Source organism: Pituophis catenifer, unplaced genomic scaffold (genome assembly GCF_029215685.1).
Source record: "Pituophis catenifer annectens isolate HBS135680 unplaced genomic scaffold, rPitCat1.0.hap2 SCAF_2, whole genome shotgun sequence".
NCBI classification, from domain to species: Eukaryota; Metazoa; Chordata; class Lepidosauria; order Squamata; family Colubridae; genus Pituophis; species Pituophis catenifer.
The window spans coordinates 293,123,714-293,144,656 of NW_027256882.1; the positions used below are offsets into that span (position 1 = coordinate 293,123,714).

Below are 20,943 nucleotides of genomic sequence, written 5' to 3' on the forward strand. Positions count from 1 at the left end.
GGTCTACTCATTTGTTTTTGGAGGCACTGGTCTACTCATTCGTTTTTGGAGGCACTGGTCTACCACCACACTGCCTTTTAACACTGATCAGCTGTAGGGCAGCCCTTTGAAGCCCCTGGGCAAGAGTTTAAACAGTTTTTTTCCTTCCAGCTGATCAGCTGGGACTCGGGAGGCAACAATAGATTGGGGGTGGGGCCAAATTAAAGGTAAGAATAACGCGGGGGGGACGGCGGGAGGGCCCATCTCCCGAACAAAGAGAACCGGTTTGGTGACGTCATATCGTCACCGCTACCGGCTCGGCCAAACCGGGCCGAACCGAGAGGAACCCACCACTGGGTCTCCTGCTTGAGCAGGGGGTTGGACTAGAGGACCTCCAAGGCACCTTCCAACTATGTTATTCTGTTAATTAACCAGAAGCAATGGATGGAAACTAATCAAGGAGAGAAGCAACCTAGAATTAAGGAGAAATTTCCTGACAGAACAATTCATCAGTGGAACTTGCTTACAAAAGTTGTGGGTCCTCCATCACTGGAGGTTTTTAATAAGAAATAGGACAACCATTTGTCTGAAATGGTATAGGGCCATGATGGCGAACCTATGGTACAGATGCTACAGGTGGTACACGGAGCCATATCTGTGGGCACATGAGTGTTGCCCTACTCGGCTCCAACTCCATACTGTTGTGGCTTGTCCAGATTTGTACAGACTTTGTGTGTGCTGTGTTCTTTGGGTCCGTAGCTGGGGCAGAACACATACACACACTGGCCAACTAATTTTCGGGCCTTCCGGGCCCACCTGAAGTCAGGAAATGGGCTGTTTCTGGCCTCCGGAGGGCCTCCGTGGGGGGAGGGAAGGCTGTTTTTGCCCTCCCCGGGCTCCAAGAAAGCTCCTGGAGCCTGGGGAGGGCGAAAAACAGGCCTACCAGGCCTACTGTTCCATCGCGTGCCAAAAGCGTGGGTAGCGTGGGGGGGAGTGTCACATGTACATGCTCGGGGGTGGGGCACATTGAATTATGGGTATGGGCACACGCGTACGTGACACCCCCCCCCCCATGTGATCCCTGCTTTTGGCACGCGACGACAAAAAGGTTAGCCATCACTGGTATAGGGTCTCCTGCTTGAGCAGGGGGTGGACTAGAAGACCTCCAATGTCCCTTCCAACTCTGTTATTCTGTTATTTCTTATATTTTCCAGCCAGGGAAGGTTTTTTTTCCCCCCCACATACAAGCAGCCGTCAAATTCCATACATCTGGATGGAACCAATTGGGGGGGGGAAGTGGGGGGGGTCCTTCACATACTGTAGCAACCTGTTCGCCCACATTTCCAACCGGAAATGTGAGTGTGCACTGTCCGTGCATGCATGCGGCATCAAAAACACAGCGATATAGGACAGGATTGCACTTGGGCGAGTGTGCGGGGCCATCTGCAGGTCGCCACTACCGGTTTGCCTGAACCAGTCTGAACCGAACCGGCTGAATACCACCTCTGCTCATAAGCTTTCGGCATTCATTACAAGGGAATTCACTTACCTTTAGCGTTGAAGGCATCTTAGCTGTAATGCAATCTTTCTTCCCTCTTCCATTCCTCTTCAATCAGTCCTCTCCATTTCCCCCGCAGACACCAACACAACACCTGCACACCTGCAATTTATATCCATTGTATTGGATGGATATACAACGTGTACATGGCACCCCTTATCTGCCAGTTGGCTTCTCCAGCTGGTGCCCAGAAAAATCCAAAGGTCCACGAAGAGGCGACTAGAGATAGTCCTGTGGTCTTATAACCACAATCGAGCCCAAATTGCTAAACAGGAAAGGTGTAAAGTGAGTTTTGTTTCATTTTACAACCTTTCTTCTTGCAGTTGTTAAGTGAACCACTGCCATTGTTAAGTTACTAACACAGTTGTTCAGTGAATATGGCTTCCGCGTTGACTTCGCTGGTCAGAAGTTCGCAAAAGGGGATCACGTGACCCCGGGAACACTGCAACCGTCGTAAATATGAGTCAGTTGCCAAGTGTCTGAATTTTGACCGTGGGGATGCTGCAATGGTCATAAGTGTGAAAAATGGTCATAATTCACTTTTTTAGTGCCATTGTGGTTGATCCTAACCTCTGTATAAACCTTCCTGGAGAAGAAGACGATTCTAGAAGGCCAGGCAGAGCTGTGGGTGGAGTCAAGAAAGGAATAAGTTTGGTATCATTTTGTTCCCACAAGCAGTCTAGATGTTCTGTCCCCGTCGCACGCACACACACAAACAGACAGCCAGGAGTTAATGAATCAAACAGTCAGGAATTCCTTTAAGATAACAGACTTGGCAGCGACCCATGAACCGCCTGCCAAGAGATTTTACTCACTAAGGGAGGTTTTTTTCTCCTCAGTCCGATATACCAAATTAATTCCTCCAAGCAAAGAATTGTCAAAGTCCAGTCCGAAGAAATCCAAAAAGAGATTCTAACAGGGTTCTAGAAACACGATATGATTTCCGAGCTTTTCAATTTGTCCGTCACAAGGCCTGAATAGCCGACACACCCCCTTTTATCCCTTGTGGGGTGTGGTCCAGTGACTCAGCTCAATCTCTGGCCCGCCCATGCCTCTTTCTCTGCTGTGCGCGCTTATCCTTCCGACGCTGTCTGGGATCCAGCCAAAACTCATCCCCCTCGCTCTCTATCTGTGGCTGCTCCGAAGTGCTTTGCTCCTGGCATAATTCTTGACCTTTGGAGGAAAACTGAGGCATTGCCAGAGAGGAGGGTCCTGGAGAGGGAGGCCTTGCCAAATCCTCTCCTTCACCTTCTGAGTCCCCTCCCTCTGTTAGGACAGGCTCGGGGGTCGGAGTCACAACACTAGGTCTAAGCTCTCTTGAATTGCGTTAACTGTTATCTAACATCAGTTTAACTAGAACTTATCTCTTTGTGCCTGACAGAGGGTTAGGGTTTAGGTTAAGCTTAGTCTCCTTTCTTTGGTATTGGTATGTAGATTAACCTCTTCCAGTCTGTTGGTTATTATGTCAATCTCCAGATTTGTTAGCATAGTTTGGTTAGAAAGTTTACTGATTCTTCTTCTGTTGCTTGCCATATTATTTTAGATAAAAGCCTTTCAGAGGCTTTTTTTTCTGAAGCTTCTTTCAGAGGCTTCTTTCAGCCTCTGAAATCTCCATTTGCGAGGCTGGACGGGGCTACATTCGGAGAATAAGACGCACCCAGATTTTCACCCTCTTTTTTGGAAGAAAAAGGTGCGTCTTATACTCTGAAAAATATGGCATGTTTATTCTGATATGAGTGTTATGTTCTTTTCTTTTTTTTAAAGCAGTCTGAAGTTAACAACATCCAGTAATTAATTAACATATATTTATAGCCTGGTTGGGAAACAGCCCAGATACTTAGATGGGTGTCTACCCTACAGCAAAGGATTAAAAATAGATTTGTGTTTATACCGGTGGCTTCCTTTTAATTCTAGGAGATTTGCTCAATGTTTATTTGGATAACTTGGACAACAATCCAAGTTTCATTGAGGCAATAATTCAATATCTGGCATATCGTTCAAAACGGAGTTTTAGATTTTTTTGAAAAAAAAAGGGGGGGGAAAGGAAATTAATAAAAGTTGAATAATTAATAGGTCCGTGAAAGCATATGGAGCAATCAGAGGTTTCAATCGGTCTTGAGTGTACAGGGACACTAATTTTCACATCATTCTTTGTAGCTGGTGGGACGTCCTAGTTTTAGTGCAATTAAAAATGAATCAAAAATATTTGGAGCAAGCACCATCGCTATCAGTTCAGCTGAACTGGTCTGAACTGGGAGCATTTCACCCCTGATTTGGAGCTCATTGTGCCGCGTAGCAAATGGAAGGCGATTTGAAGCTGCTGGCCAATAATGATAAGAACAACAATAACAAAGTCAATGCTATAATATTCCATTGAAACTGAAAGATTATTTTAGAAAAGAATAGAATGAATGAGCTGCAAGGGACCTTGGAGGTCATCTAGTCCAGCCCCCTGCTCAATTTCACTGAGGGCCACATTAGGGCTGTGATTGACCTTGGGGGCAGGGGTGAAATGCTCCCGGTTCAGACCAGATCGCCTGATCCAGTAGTGATAGCGGCGGATGGTTGGGAGAACCGGTAGCAAAAATCCCTGTGCCCCCACCCCCCCATGCCCAGCTGAGCCGCACGATTATCAGAGGCTGTTTCTTTTACTTTTAAAAGCATTTTTTCTACAACCTCTTCGGCCAAAAAAAATGCTTTTAAAAGTAAAAAAAAAGCCTCTGATGATCGCGCGGCTCATCTGGGATCATCAGAGGCTTTTAAAAGCATTTTTTCTACAACCTCTTCGGCCAAAAAAAATACTTTTAAAAGTAAAAAAAAAAAAGCCTCTGATGATCGCGCGGCTCATCTGGGATCGTCAGAGACTTTTAAAAGCATTTTTTCTACAACCTCTTCGGCCGAAGAAGTTGTAGAAAAAATGCTTTTAAAAGCCTCTGACGATCCCAGCTGTGTTGCCTGATCGTCAGAGGCTTCTAAAAGCATTTTTCCTGCAACCTCTTAAGGTTGTAGAAAAAATGCTTTTAAAAGTAAAAAATAAAAAAGTTGGCCACACCCATCCAGTCACATTGCCCCCACCACCACCAAGCCATGCCCACAGAACCAGTAGTAACAAATTTTAGATTTCACCCCTGCTTGGGGGGGCTGGGGTGTGTGGCCGACTGGGTGGGCATGGCCAGCTTGACTCCACTCCCCAAATTGCTGGCATGTTTCCTCTTTGCATTGGGTAGACCGGGCCGAAGCCACGCTGGCCTTCTGTTTGACACCCGTGGTCGAGACTTTTTAGAATTCATAGGGGTTCTTGATATAGGAAGAGAAGAAGGGATAGCTAACATATGAAGAATTGTTGCAAGAATTGGGTAAAGGTAAAGGTTCCCCTCGCACATACCGTATTTTTCAGAGTATAAGATGCACCTTTCCCCCCCCCAAAAGGGGGAGAAAATTTAGGTGTGTCTTATACACTGAATATAACCCCGCCCAACCACTGGCCCCCACCCTTTGGCCTCTGCCTCGCAGCAGTTACCTCCTTGCAAGCAAACAGCAAGAAAAAACAGCTCCTTTCAGCTTCAGCACAGCCTAATTAGCACAAGTTGATTGGATCGGCCTCCCGACTCTCAGCTGATTTGCTCTCAGCTGTTTTGAGCAGGCCTCTGCTGCTTGCTGCAAGGAGGTAAATTGCTGGAGCAGATTTTTTTTTTCCAGCTATGCTGAAAACGAAAATGAAAGCAAAGCAGGCTGTTTGCTGTTTGCTGCAACGAGGCAAAATTGCTCAGAGGCAGAGGGAGATTTCTTTTTCTTCTTTTCCTCACCAAAAAAGGTAGGTGAGTCTTATACTCCGAAAAATATGGTATGTGCTAGTCGTTCCTGACTCTAGGGGGCGGTGCTCATCTCCATTTCAAAGCCGAAGAGCCAGCGCTGTCCGACGACGTCTCCGGGGTCATGTGGCCGGCATGACTCAACGCCAAAGGCGCACGGAATGCTGTTCCCACCAAAGGTGGTCCCTATTTTTCTACTTGCATTTTTTACCCACTTTTGAACTGCTAGGTTGGCAGAAGCTGGGACAAGTAACAGGAGCTGACCCCATTACGCTGCACTAGGGATTCGAACCGTTGAACCGCTGAACTTTTGATTGACAAGCTCAGCGTCTTAGCCACTGAGCCACCGCATCCCTAATTGGGTAGATTTGGTTTAATGAAAAGAGGGGGAGACATGATAGCAGTCTTCCGCTATCTCAGGGGCTGCCCCAAAGAAGAGGGAGTCAAGCTATTCTCCAAAGCACCAGAAGGCAGGAGAAGAAGCAATAGATGGAAACTAATCAAGAAGAAAAGCAACCTAGAACTAAGGAGAAATTTCCTGACAGTGAGAACAATTAATCAGTGGAACAACTTGCCACCAGAAGTTGTGGGTGCTCCATCCCTGGAGGTTTTGAAGAAGAGACTGGACAACCATTTGCCTGAAATGGTATAGGGCAGTGATAGCTAACCTTTTTGCCATCGCGTGCCAAAAGCGGGGGGAGCACAGGGGGGTCGCACACCCATAATTCTATGCGCACCGCCCCCGTGCATGCACACGCGACCCCCTTGCGCTCCCCCCGCTTTTGGCACGTAATGGCACGGTGGGCCTGGTAGGCCCGTTTTTTTTGCCCTCCCCAGGCTCCAGAGCCTTTCTAGGAGCCTGAGGAGAGCGAAAACGGCCTTTCCCATTCACCCAGAGGCCCTCCGGAGGCCAGAAACGGTCCATTTGCCAACATCTGGTCCCACCTGAAATGGGCTGTTTCTGGCCTCTGGAGGGTCTCCGGAGGGGTGGGGAAGGACATTTTCGCCCTCCCCAAGCTCCTAGAAAAGCTCTGGATCCTGGAGAGAGAGAAAAACAGGCCTTCCTCACCCTCCAGGCCCTCCAGAGGCAGGAAACTGTCTATTTCCCTACTTCCGGTGGGCCCAGAAGGTCCGAAAATCAGCTGGCCAGCGCAATCATGCACGCCGGAGCTGAGCTCGTGTGCGCATCGATATGGCTCCATGTGCCACCATGGCATGCGTGCCATAGGTTCACCATCACGGGTATAGGGTGTCCTGCTTGAGCAAGGGATTGGACTAAAAGATCTCCAGTTCTGTAAAATTATTTTAAATTGGAGGTGACTAAGGACCTCACAAGTGCTTGAGTATAGATGACATTAGATACAGGAGAAACAATTCTTTACTATCCAAAGGTGACCTTCCCTCTTGCTAAATATGACAGAGGAATCTGAGAAGGAAAATCCAGTATTAAATATGCTAAACGTGGAGACTTCCTTTGGTCCGCCTGTTTAGATGTTCTTCCTATAATATTGTTTCTGTTATGTCTACAGAAGTACAAAACTGCTAAGCTGAATAGCAAGGGTGATGTCCTCTTTACGTACATGGTTGATTCTTCAATCCATAGGACCTCTAGGGGGTCTTTTTTAGAAAGTATAGGTGGTGGGTTATTGTTGATTGACCTTCTTGAGGAATATCTAAGGGTCATGAACAAGAGTTAGGTTAGAGTGGTGTGGCTCTCGCCTCACAATCAGGAGGCTGTGAGTTCGATCCTAGATAGAGGCAGATATTTCTCTCTCTGGGTGCTCTGAGAATATATCTGCTGAATATAACTCCGCATTGGTGACAGGAAGGGCATCTGGCCATTAAAACGCTCCATTCAGTTGTCCAGATTCCACCCCGCAAGGGATTATGGGGTCGTTAAACGATGATGTTGAACAAGAGTTAGGTTGGGGAAGATGATGTGATTTTTATCTTATCGTGGGTCCTCTGGACTTTTCTGCGTAGGCGTTCTCTTGATGAAAAGAGAATTTAGCTCCTTCATTAGGGAAATTTTAGATACAGTGTGTCGAATAGGTATATCTGCACCAATGTCCATACAGGTAGTCCTCAGCTTACGACCACAACTGAGCCCAACGTTGATGTTGTTAAGTGAGAAATTTGTTCAGTGCATTTTGCCCCATTTCTATGACTTTTCTTAACATGTTTGTTAAGCGAGTCACTGCAGTTGTTAAATTAGTCACATGGTTGTTAAGTGAATCTGGCTTCCCCACTCACTTGGCTCGTCAGAAGGTCACAAAAGGTCCCGGGGTCACGCCGACGGACACGGCGACCGTCGTAATGTGAGTCAGTTGACAAGTGTCTGAATTTTATTCATGTGACCCTGAGGATGCTTACAACGGTTGTAAGGGTGAAAAACGGTCATAAGTCTCTTTTTTTCAGTGCCATGGTAAACGAACTGTTATAAGTCGAGGACTATCTGTAGTTGAGCTGGTCACTGAGTTAAGTTAGCCTGTTTTGTGGACTTCCTTAATATATTGAATCGTAAGCTTACTAAATGTGCTAGATTTGTATGCTAGAATAAACAGGAAAAATAGAAATATTCACAAGGACCCTCAAAAAGAAGTTTAATACTTAGCAAGCAACCCAGGTACCCTGTTTTGCCAAAAATAAGACACAACCAGAAAATAAGCCCTAGCATGATTTTTCAGGATGCTCGTAATATAAACCCAACCCCCCAAAATAAGCCCCAGTTAAGATTGCCAGCCAGATGGGCGCATTTCCCCAAAAATAAGACCTAACCAGAAAATAAGGCCTAATGTATCTTTTGGAGCAAAAATTAATATAAGACCCGGTCTTATTTTCAGGGAAACATGGTAACTACAACACAAAGAGAGAGGGAGGGATGAAGGAGGGTGAGAGAAAGGGAGAGAGGGTGGGGAGAGAGAGAAGGAGAGGGGGAGGGAGGAAGAGAAGGAAAGGGGGAGGGAGGAAAAGAGAGAGGGAGAGAAGGAGAGATGGATGGAAGGAGGGAGAGGGAGGGAGAGGAAGGGAGGGAGGGAGGAAGAGAGAGAAGTAGAGGAATGGAAGGAGGGAGAGAGGAAGGGAGGAAGGGAGAGGGAGAGGGAGGGAGGGAAAGAAAGAGGGAGAGAGAGAGGGAAGAAGGGAAAGAGAAAGAGAGGGGAAGGGAAAGAAAGCAGGAAAGAGGGAGGGAGAGAAAGAAAGATGGAGAGAGGGGGAGGGAGAGAGGGAAGGAGAGAAAGGAGGAGAGAGAGAGGGAGAAAGGGAGATAGAGAGAGGGAGGGAGAGAGAAAGAGGGAGAGAAAGAGAGAGGGAGATAGAGAGAGGGAAGAAGAGAGAGAAAGAAAGAGGGAGGGAGAGAGGGAGGGAGGGAAAGAGGGAGAGAGAGGGAGGGAGGGAGAGAAAGAAAGAGGGAGAGAGAGAAAGAGGGAGAGAAAGAGGGAGGGAGAGAGAAATTTTGTTTTTCCTCTGCAGCTGGTCAGCCTAGGCTAAATCAGTAACAGATACAGTTAAGTCATCATCATTAAACCTTTTGGGAGAGAATCCATGGACATTTACATGCCATCTAACTGTCCAAAGACTTGAAGTGGGGAAGGTCTTGTAGGAGTGAATTCTGAGTTCTTTGTAAATTCAAAGACCTTCCTCTTGTTGTCCTGGGCATTGACAGTGTCAGATGGGTGAGTGAGCAAGTGAGTGAGATGATAGACAGAAATATAGGTAAGATACGATAAATACAAAATAGATGGAAAATAAGGTAAAAGTATAGAGAGATCAAGATTGAGAGATAATGATTAGGTTGAGAGAATGAAAGATAAGAGAGGTAAAATAGATGATAGAAATAGATAATGGCTGAGATATTGTAGATGAGAGAGAGGTAATGACAGAGATAGATGATAGATAATAATAATAATAATAATAATTTTATTTCTATACCGCCCTTCTCCCGAAGGACTCAGGGCGGTGTACAGCCAGTTTAAAACACAAGACACAACAATAATTAAAAATTAAAATAATTAAATAGATTTGGCTGCTTTAAAAACTCTAAAATTTAAAATACCCCAATTTAAAATTATTATATTGACAGCCCTGCCTGGCGGAACAACAAGATCTTCAATGCGCAGCGGAACACCCGGAGGTCAGAGATCTTGCGTATTTCCGGGGGCAGTTCATTCCACAGGGCTGGGGCTCCCACAGAGAAGGCCCTCCCCCTGGGTGTCGCCAGCCGACATAACTTGGCTGATGGCACCCTGAGGAGACCCTCTCTGTGGGAACGGACTGGTCGGTGGGAGGCTATTGGTGGCAGAAGACGGTCTTGAAGGTACCCAGGTCCTGTGCCATGGAGCGCTTTAAAGGTGGTAACCAACACCTTGAATCGCACCCGGAAGACCACCGGAAGCCAGTGCAGCTCGCGCAGGAGGGGTGTCACGCGGGCACAGCGGGTTGCGCCCATAACCACCCGCGCGGCCGCATTCTGGACCAGTTGGAGCCTCCGAGTGCTCTTCAAGGGGAGCCCCATGTAGAGAGCATTACAATAGTCCAGCCGGGAGGTGACAAGGGCATGAGTGACCGTGCGCAAGGCATCCCGGTCCAGAAAGGGCTGCAACTGGCGGATCAGGCGAACCTGATAAAAGGCCCCCCTGGCCACGGCCGTCATATGCTCTTCTAAAGACAGCCGTGCGTCCAGGAGGACACCCAGATTGCGAGCCCTCTCTGTGGCGGGCAGAGATTCACCCCCAATAGTCAGCGATGGCACCTGCTGACTATATCGGGACGCCGGCAACCACAGCCACTCGGTCTTGGATGGGTTGAGTCTGAGCCTGTTCCTCCCCATCCAGGCCCGTACGGCCTCCAGGCAGCGAGACATCACATCAAGGGCATCGTTGGGGTGGTCTGGGGTGGAGATGTACAGCTGAGTATCATCAGCATACAGATGACACTTCACCCCAAAACCACGGATGATCTCACCCAGCGGCTTCACATAAATGTTGAACAGAAGAGGCGAGAGGACCGACCCTTGTGGCACTCCCCATGCGAGATGCCTCGAGGTCGACCTCTGCCCCCCTGCCAACACAAACTGCGAGCGGCCGGAGAGGAAGGAAGAGAACCACCGCAAAACGGTGCCCCCTACTCCTAACCCTCTCAACCGCTGCAGCATGATACCATGGTCGATGGTATCAAAAGCCGCTGAGAGATCTAATAGGACTAGGACAGAGGAGCAACCCCTGTCCCGAGCCCTCCAGAGATCATCCACCAACGCGACCAATGCCGTTTCTGTGCTGTGCCCCTGCCTGAAGCCCGACTGGTACGGGTCTAGATAGATAGCTTCATCCAGGTGCCTGGGCAGCTGTCGTGCCACCACACTCTCAACAACCTTCGCCACAAAACGAAGGTTGGAGACCGGACGGTAGTTAACTAATTCAGCCGGGTCCAGGGAAGGCTTCTTGAGGAGGGGCCTCACCACCGCCTCTTTCAAGGCGGCGGGAAAGGCACCCTCACTCAGAGAAGCAGTTATAATCCCCTGGAGCCAGCCTCGTGTAACCTCCCGGGAGGCCAGTACCAACCAGGAGGGACACGGGTCCAATAAACATGTGGCGGCACTAATCCTACCCAGAACCCTGTCCACATCCTCGGGAGCCACAGGATCAAACTCCTCCCAGATAATATTCTCAAGACCTACCCTCGTCTCCTCCCCCGGACTCGCCCAGTCGGAGTCCAAGCCTTCCCGAATCCGAGCGACTTTATCGTGCAGGAATTGCACAAAATCCTCAGCTCGACCCTGCAAGGGATCTTCCTGCACTCCCCCCCCGAAGAAGGGAGTGGGTCACCCTAAACAGGGCGGCTGGGCGGTTCTCTGCAGATGCGATAAGAGTGGAAAAATGGTTAGATTTCGCCGCTTTTATCGCCACTAGGTAGGTCTTGATATAAGACCTCACCTGTGTCCGGTCGGAATCGGATTGACTAGTCCTCCAAATGCTCTCTAGGCGTCTTTTCCGACGCTTCATCTCTCTCAGCTCCTCAGAGAACCAAGGAGCCAATTGAGATCGGCATCGGGTCAGAGGCCGCAAAGGCACGACACGATCCAAAGCTCCGGCGGCTGCACTCTCCCAGGCGGCCACCAGCTCTTCAGTCGAGTCGTGTGTCAGGGTCTCAGGGAATGGCCCAAGCTCCGTCAGGAACCTTTCTGGATCCATCAGGCGCCTGGGACGGAACCATTTAGTCGGTTCCGTCTCCCTGCGGCGGGGGCAAGCGGTAGGAAAGTCCAAGTGAAGGAGCGAATGATCTGTCCATGACAAGGGTTTAATGTCTAAGTCCCCTCTACCAAGATCATTCAGCCACTGACCAGAGATAAAAATCAAGTCCAGAGTGTGTCCTCCTATGTGAGTGGGGCCTTGAACTAACTGGGTCAGGTCCATGGCCATCATGGAAGCCATGAACTCCTGAGCCACCTCTGACGTCTCACCCGCGGATGGAAGGTTGAAATCCCCCATGACAATAAGTCTGGGGGTATCCACCGCCACCCCGGCGATGACGTCGAGTAGCTCGGGTAGGGTCGCTGCCACGTGGCAGGGAGCCAGGTACGCAGTCAGCAAACCCATCTGCACCCCACGGCCCCACTTCACAAAGAGGGACTCACATCCGGCTATCTGAGGAACAGTGGTCTCCCTCGGACAAAGACTCTCCCTAATAATCACCGCCACTCCCCCACCCCTCCCCTGGGCCCTTGGCTGATGAAATGCACGAAAACCTGGTGGGCACATTTAGATAGATAGATAGATAGATAGATAGATAGATAGATAGATAGATAGATAGATAGAGGATGGGTGGATGATAGATACCCTGTTTTCCCCCAAAATAAGACATCCCCTGATAATAAGCCCAATTGGGCTTTTGAGCGCATGGCAATAAGGCCAAGCACTTATTTCAGGGTACAAAAAAATATAAGACAGGGTCTTATTTTTGGGGAAACATGGTAGATAGATAGATGATAGATGATAGATAGATAAATAGATAGATAGATAGATAGATAGATAGATAGATAGATAGATCGAAGATAGGTAGGTAGGTAGGTAGGTAGGTAGGTAGGTAGGTAGGTAGGTAGATACAGTAGGTAGGTAGACATGGATGGATGGATGGATGGATGGATGGATGGATGGATACATACATACATACATACATACATACATACATACATACATACAATACGTAAGAGATAGATAAAATAGATGATAGAAATAGATAATGGCAGAGATACTATAGATGAGAGAGATAATGGCAGACAGACAGAGATAGATGATAGATGGAAGATGTTGAGAGAGAGAGAGAGATGATAAACAACAAAAAAGATAGAGTGACACACGGTCCAGAGATTTTTAATCTGAATTTATTCTTTTAGTTTATACATTTTTCTAGAATATTTCACGCAGCTGATCAATTGGATTACAGTCCCTCCCAAAAACAACTCTGTCAACCCTTTCTTTTCTTTCTTTCTTTTTCTTTCTTTTTTTTTCTTTTCGCTAACATGAACGCTGTTCTCTACATACAGGAACTCCCTAGGGAAAGGGAGTTGTGTATGAGACATTGCTTCTGTGGTGGGCTCTGCTGTGTTTTGTAGCCGCTTTAAAACGGGGGAGCCGATCTTCCGTTTTTGGTATGCTCTGAGTGCCGAGACATTACCTAACTATTGCTTCCTTCATAACATGGTGTGTCTAGATTTCAGGAAGCTATGTCAAAGATTGCTCACTTCATACACCTCTACATGGAATCGGGGGCCCCGAAAGTAACTGGCATTCACACAATTGACACAACCGAACACAACAAAATGTAATTTCTGGGCAACCCATACTTCAAGGAGGAGGCATCTGCTAGGCATTGATAGTCCAGACTCTTTTGGGTTCTTGACATGTTTAGACGAAAGAAGTCTCAAGTATTAAGCTTCCTCCAAGGTCCTTTCCAAGAAGAACTGAAAGTTTTGGGGCAAGGGACACCTGTTTAGGCAGAGGTACCTCCTCCAGGTCAGATCTGGAGATGTAGGCATTGACTGGGACAGGTTTGTTTTGAAGTCCAACCTCCGAAAGAGATGTTGGGCAGCCAAGATACTGTTCGGACTTTGCAAATCAATGGTCCACGTTGGCCGCCATCCATTGAATGCATGCTTCTCTCAGCTGCCACAACATGGTTCTGTTAATAGTCACTGTTTTTATGTGTCCACATGAATTGTGTCTTTTGTGTCAGTGTGTCTTTGGCTAGGCTTCCTCCATTCCTTTTGATTTCTTCCTTATGATTTCTGTTTTTTTTGTTTTGTTTCGGTTTTTTTGTCCTTTTTGTTTTCTCTTCGTTTGGTTGTGTGCTCATTACAGCTTTTTGGAACAATGCTGTATTTTAGTGATTTCTACTCCTTCTCCTCTATTTCCTTCTCCTTCTCCTCTCCCCTCCTTCTCCTTTTGCTTCTCCTTCTCTCCCTTCCATCCTTCTCCTCCGTCTCCTCTTCCTCCCATCCTTCTTTCTCCTCTCCCTCCCATTCTTCTCCTCCTTCTCTTTCTCCTTTCCCTCCCATCTTCTCCTCCTTCTCTTTCTTCTTTCTCCTCCTTCTTCTCCTTCCCCTCTCCCTCTCCTCCTCTTTCTCCTCCCTCTTTCCCTCCCTCCCTCCCTTCTCCTTTTCCTTCTTTCTCTCTCTCACTCTCTGTCGTCTGGTTTTTGTTTGGGTTTTTAACCTCTCTCTTCCTTCCCACCTTCCTCCCCCCCACCTTTCCCCACCCACCCACCCCAGACTATATATAAATATATCAATATCTATATAAAAAAAATTCTTTTCTTCTTTTGTCATTCAATCAAATTCCAACCCAACCACCAAGAGCCAGTCAAATCCACCACAGTCCCGCGCTGAGCTAGGAAAAAAGTAATGACAGGAAAGTGGAGCACACAGTACCCCAGTCCGTAAGTTCAACCGTCAACTCAAAGTTGGAAGTGTGATATGATGGCACCATGTAACTCAGCTAAGAATTGGTTGCATGACCTGCCGTCAAGTTTCGTGGAGATGCTGTGATTGAAACATTATTTTCTTGGATGTCGTATCGGTTGAATAATTGGCCAGTCATGATCACTTGTGCCTTTCTTGACTCTGTGCTGCCACAATTTTTTCTTGCCGTGCTCATGTTTATTTATTTATTTATTTATTTGTCTTATTCTTCGTTTGTTTCCTTTTTAGTGCTTGCAGTGGTTTCTTTGTGGTTTTGAGTTTTCTCGTTCAGCAACTTTAACGCTTCTTTAGATATCACCTGGAATGGGGGAGAAGACAAATTTCTAATTATTTTTTTTTAGGGAAAGAGAAGAAATGGGATTGTTGTCTATGTTTTGAGTAATTTCCAACCAATAAGGAAAAGGAGACGTGTGATTGGTATTTTTTTGCACCCTGAATACTTGTGTTTTCAATGAATTGGGGGCCTTTTTCAATTGAGTCTTCTCGTTCTCTTCCTTCCTTAAAATATATCCTTAAAATCCCTCTCCAAAAAAATAAAAAAAATAAAAAAAAATCAAGAGTTAATTGCAGTGCAAAAGAAAATAGCCACGTACCAAAGCAAGCTAGAAAAGAACTTCTTAAGTGCCTTATTATCAAAAAAAAAAATTCCAATTTTTAAGGTTTGGGTAGCACAAGAAGGCTTAAGAAATCCATTGCTTTGGGGAAAGGGGTGTGTGTGAGAATATTATTTGGGGTTAAAAAGATTTTTAAAAAAACCCAAAACAATCCTGATTCTAAACTAAAAGGCCTCGTGCATTTTTGTTTTTAGTTACAACTGAAAAAGGATCCTGGATGAGTGTTTTTTCCTTTATATATATATATATATATATATTTATATTTCCTTTAGTTTCTTCTATTCTTATAATTTTTGGTGTTGTAATTGTTACAACTGCTGTGTCCAGTTTGCTGTTTGTTCGATCAACAGTGTGGGGAGAAAAAACAACAACTTTGCCAGCATGGTTTGAGCTAAAAGCATGTCGTTTCTCTATCTAAAGGAAGCTTTTGCGGGGGTTTTTTTCATTCTTTCTTTTCTTAAAGTTTTCTTGATGTAATAAATCACCGAGTCTCTGAGAAGAGAAACCTGCTTGCCAGCCGGAGATAAGAGCTAATCCCTCAACGATTAAGCATTCTCCTTAAATGTCAAGTTGGAATCATGATTTTTTTTTTTTAAAAAAAATCTTTTTATTCAAGAAACATTAGCCTTACATTTTTACATTCGTTTTTATTGCACAGAGAGACAGGAACAGTGGTGGGATTCAGCCAGTTCGGGTGAATCGGTTGTTAAGTTGCTCCCTGGCCCCACCCCTCCCCACCCCTTCCAGGAGTCCCCACGTGCCCCATTTTGGCTCCCAGGTAAGTGCAGGGAGGCCTCCAAGGCCCAAAACGGGGCACGGGGGTCGGGGTGCAACGTGGCTCCTCCTCCCCCGGTGGCCCATTTTTGTTCCCAGGAGGCTGCAGGGAGGCCTACTAGGCCCAAAACAGGATGTGGGGGGGGGCATACACAAACCCGCGGCCCATTTTTGCTCCCAGGGGGATGCAGGAGGCCGAGTACTGCCTGTCACATCCCCTGGCCACTCCCACCATGGCCACGCCCACCCAGCCGGTCATTACGGCAGAAAACTGGTTGTTAAATTATTTGAATCCCACCACTGGACAGGAAGTTTGTTCCAGGCGATTTTTACATTCCAAGCCTCCTGTTCTAAGTATTATTATTTTTTTTCTGTGCTTTGCAAAAAAGAAAACAATTTATCAGCAACTGGCCTTTTTGAGACAAGGCGAGGGAGGGACTCAAACTTAGATGAGGGAATAGAAGGGGAACTCATCAAATTTGCAGACGACACTAAACTGGCAGGAATAGCCAACACCCCAGAAGACAAGCTGAGGATCCAAAAAGATCCTGACAAACTTGAACAATGGGCCCCATCCAACAAAATGAATTTCAACGCGGAGAAAAGCAAAGTTATACATTTAGGCAGGAAAAATCAAAGGTATAAGTACAGATTAGGCGAGGCCTGGCGCAAAACCAGTATCTGGGAGAGGGACCTTGGATTCCTAGTGGACGATCCCTTAAACATGAGCCAGCCATGTGCGGCAGCAGCCAAAAAAGCTAATACAATCCCGGTTTGTATAAACAGAGGCATAGAATCAAGATCATGTGAAGTATTAGTACCACTTTATAAAACCCTAGTAAGGCCACACCTGGAATGCTGCAACCAATTTTGGTCACCGTACTACAAAAAAGATGTGGAGACTTTGGAAAAAGTGCAGAGAAGAGCAACTAAGATGATCAAAGGCCTGGAGACTAAAACATATAAAGAACACCTGCAGGATTTGGGTTTGGCCAGTCTAGAGAAAAGAAGAATGAGGGGCGACATGATAGCAGTATTCCAGTATTTGAGGGGCTGCCACAATGAAGAGGGGGTCAAATTATTCTACAAAGCATCAGAGGCAGTGGTGAGTTCCAACTGGCGTTACTACCGGTTCTCTTCGTGCACACGCTTTGCATTTTTCGGCCGAAGAGGTTGTAGAAAAAAAATGCTTTTAAAAATTAAAAAAAAGCCTCTGATGATTGTGCGGCTCAGCTGGGCATTGGGGGGGGGGGGGGGCAAGGATTTTTGCTACCAGTTCTCCGAACCACCCGCCACCATCGCTACTGGATCAGGCGATCTGGTCTGAACCGGGAGCATTTCACTCCTGACTAAGAAGCTAAACATCTAGAAATCTCATCTGAAGGGACTGGAGAAAAAGTTTACGCTACAAACTCTGAACAAATGTTAGGGTCCCAAAACAGACACAGAAGTTTAGGTAGCTTTCTTAATCTACTTCTCTTATTTGTGAAGCCAGAGACACCTTTGAGATGGGATGGCCAGATGTTCTTCACAGTTAGTAGTTAGTATCTGGGATAATCTTAGAAAATATTAATAAAATATCCTGAAGGGGAGATGTGTCTATCCAAGATAAAAAAAAAACAAAGCGAAACACAACTAAATTTGCATATAGTTTCCATAATGGGAACAAGATTGTCTTGGAAATAGATGTTCTCCTAAATCTGTATGAGTGTTTTATTTTTCTTTGTTGATTATAAGGTATGCTCTTTGGATCTTCTCTCCCCTTGTCAGTTTTCTCTATCTTTTATTCCTTTCTTTCAAACAAAACAAAACATCTGTATACATTCATATATGTATATATATATATTGATTCGTTTTGGTCCAGCTTGGAATGACATTTTTTCTCTCTTTTTAGGGCATCAGCTGAATGGGCCACCCTTAGAGAAATATATATAAATATAGATATATATATATAAATAAATATATATATATATTAAATAAATATATATAGGAACGAGAACTGTGAGATTACACCTTTAAACATCTCAGTCAAGTGGAAAACTTCAGACTTTTAATGCTCTTTCTGGTTGTTTCGACTGGAAATTTTGCTTAGAGGAAAGTCACGTTCAGCTGGCTTTGAAGGACACATGGTGGACAACTAAACTGTACCAACTATCTGATGAACGAATCAAGAACATTGGAGAAAAGAAAAGAAAGAAAAAGTAAGAAGAGAAGAGAAATCACGGCAGGAGCAAGATTGACTTGGATTTCTACCGTGAACTTGATCTAAACCATCATAGCTTTTCCCCGATTCGGAAATGCTAAAAGTGTGCCTGTGGCCATCACGGATGGGGTTGCTATGGTCGCCCATGGCAACCGTCACTAAGCATTCTTTATCTGTCATTCCTTAGCTACATAGGGACCAAAGGACATAACTTTTTACCGCAAACTTGTAGTTGTATGTAAATTACTCAGAAGATCTTTCCGTTTCTCTTAGCTGTTCCCGCTAAGACAGCTTTGGAGAGCAATTCTATGAAATAATGTATAAAAAAAACAAAACAAAAAAAACTAAAACTCAGCTTCGACGCTTTAAAAAAAAAAAGGCAAGATAATAGTTCTTTGATACTTTGGAAGGTCTTTGGATATACATTAATTAGAGTCTATGAAACTTTCATATGGTTTTCTTTATAATAGGGATGGACCAAGGGGGTTTGAAGGGGCAGGTACAGGGGAAAATTTTGTCGGAAGACGAAGAAGAGAAAAGAAAATATGGCTCCATATTTGGGTAAGGAGAAAGAAGAAGGGAAAAAAAGTGTACCGTAGAACGATAGCTTGTTTATATTAAAAAAGGGGGAGCCCTACCTCCCCTACCAAAACCCCTAATAGTTGTACAGAATTAAGAAAAAAGTTTAAATACCTATATAATGGGGCAGGGGGAAGATTAGATGACATAAAAAGCAAAAAAAAAAAAAAAGCAAAAAAAATATATAGGCGTTAGCGTTAATGCTAAGAAAACATACAAAGATGTAGAAACTTTTTTGTAGCGTTTAGATTGATATCCATTCCTGCTCTAATCAACTGCTGTTGGAAGCGGTTGTCTGATGGACAGGCAGGGCAGAGAAAGTGGCTTCATTTGGCAAGTTTTTGATTATAACCATCAAAAGTCGTACTAAGTCGTACCGAAATCGGTGGATAATTAACCACTCGAAAGTCTTGAACCAACCGATAACTCAGCAGCTGTCTAGTCCAAAGTTTAGTTGAACTTGACGGAAGGCAAATCAAAGGTTGGACATTTTCCACGAGACGCATTGCCAAAAGCCACTGATTTAACTTTTTGCTTTGATAGCTTCCATATTTGTTCTAAATCCTTCAGGACGGGGGCAAGGAGGGGCGGGGAGGGGGTGGGATTTAGCCTAGAACCTTAATCTTAAAAAAAGAAAAACCTTTAAAAAAATCATAAAAGTATGGGAAAAAAATACAGACACAAAAAAAAAATTACAAAAAAAATGCAATCTCTTTGAAGAATTTCTGAAACTGTTTACAAGGAATTTTGAAAAACGGGGATGTTTAAAAAAAAGATGCTGGCTCTGTTTTTCTGTAAATAAATTTGCATATTTTGTAGGACTTTTAATTGTAATGATAGAGAAAAAAAATCAAGGAAAAAACTATTTAAGGAAGCACGATATTTATCTTTGGTAAATGACTTTAGAGCAGTTAAAAAAAAAGAAGTTGCTTTAAAATCTGAATCAGAAAAATAGAAACGATTATTTAAGAACACATATATTTTAAAGGATATCATATTTATTATAATTTATTTCCATGGGATTAAGATTTGATTTTAAGTGTGCGGTTTCTTTCCTCACTTCCCCTCCCTCACTCCTACCGTTTTATCAGATCAAACAAATAATTATTCATTATTCTTTCTGAATAATTGTTTTCCTTTGGGTTAGATTTGGGGGAAGTTTAAAAAAAAATTTTTTTTTTCCCTATTTTCATTTCCCCTCCATCTTGGATCTGATTTTGAAGTCTTTACACCAGGGGTCTCCAACTTTAAGACTTATGGACTTCAACTCCCAGAGTTCCTCGGCCAGTTTTGCCGGTTGAGGAATTCTGGGAGTTGAAGTCCACAAGTCTTAAAGTTGCCAAAGTTGGAGACTCCTGCTTTACACTGGCTTAACACCCCCAAATCTTCTCCGGTGGTTTGGCTAGGAGTTGACTGCCACAGCAAGCCGGTATCTCGGTGTATAAAATGCCATGCAATTCCATAAAAGTGCTCTGAGTCTCAATTCCCTTAAAACTCCTTGTAATCTTATGTAATTAATGAATGACGCTTACCAGCTTAGCCCTAAATAAAGCACAGTTTAAAAAAAAAACATATTTTAATTTTTGGGGTGTGTTTTTTTTTTTCTCCCGCTTTCTTTCAGTCTCTTAATGTACGTGCTTCAAGAATGAAGAGCATTTTCTTTCAACGGGGGGTCATGAAGGTTTGCAGAACTATAAATACCAACAGAAAAGAATTGTTGTCGCTGAGCATTAAAATGTGGGGTCCTTGATGCTCTCTGAGCTGGGTGGTTTTCCAGCAGACGTTTCATGACCCAACTAGGTAACTTCATCAGTGCTAGAAAGGGAGGGGGGTTTGGGAAGAGGGGGAGGGAGAGGGGAGGGGGAGGGATTCTTGGTGGGCTCTGAGCTTGCTTTTTTCTTGCAGACATTTCATTACTCAACTAAGTAACATCATCAGTGCCAGAAGGGAGTGAGATCATCCCAGTCAAAGTCCTACAAACTCAGACAAACAGTGAGCAATATACCGATACTCTAATCAAGGAATTACCAAGGACACTCTCATCATGAGTCCCCTCTGGGAGAAGGGCGGTATACAAATTAAATTAATAAATAATAAATAAAATCAACCCTAGAAGAGCAAGCCATTCTGTTCTGTTCTGTTCTGTTCTGTTCTGTTCTGTTCTGTTCCTTTTCTGTTCTGTTCTGTTCTGTTCTGTTCTGTTCTGTTCTATTCTATTCTATTCTATTCTATTCTATTCTATTCTACTCTACTCTACTCTACTCTACTCTACTCTACTCTACTCTATTCTATTGATTCCATTCCATTCCATTCCATGTTTTCTTTTCTATTCTGTTCTGTTCTGTTCTGTTGTTCTATTCTGTTCTGTTCTGTTCTATTCTGATTCCATTCTATTCCATTCCATGTGTTCTATTCTATTCTATTCTATTCTATTCTATTCCATTCCATTC

The 20,943-nt window shown here is 44.8% G+C and overlaps 1 protein-coding gene across 1 annotated transcript in view; it reads left to right on the forward strand.

Annotated features, from left to right (window-relative positions):
• CELF4 (CUGBP Elav-like family member 4) overlaps positions 1-17,729 on the forward strand; it is a gene marked incomplete at its 5' end in the record, with an annotated part of 118,300 nt that extends 100,571 nt beyond the window's left edge. Inside the window, 1 exon segment of the mRNA XM_070938971.1 lies at positions 17,606-17,729.
• Positions 17,730-20,943: the final 3,214 nt, after the last annotated feature.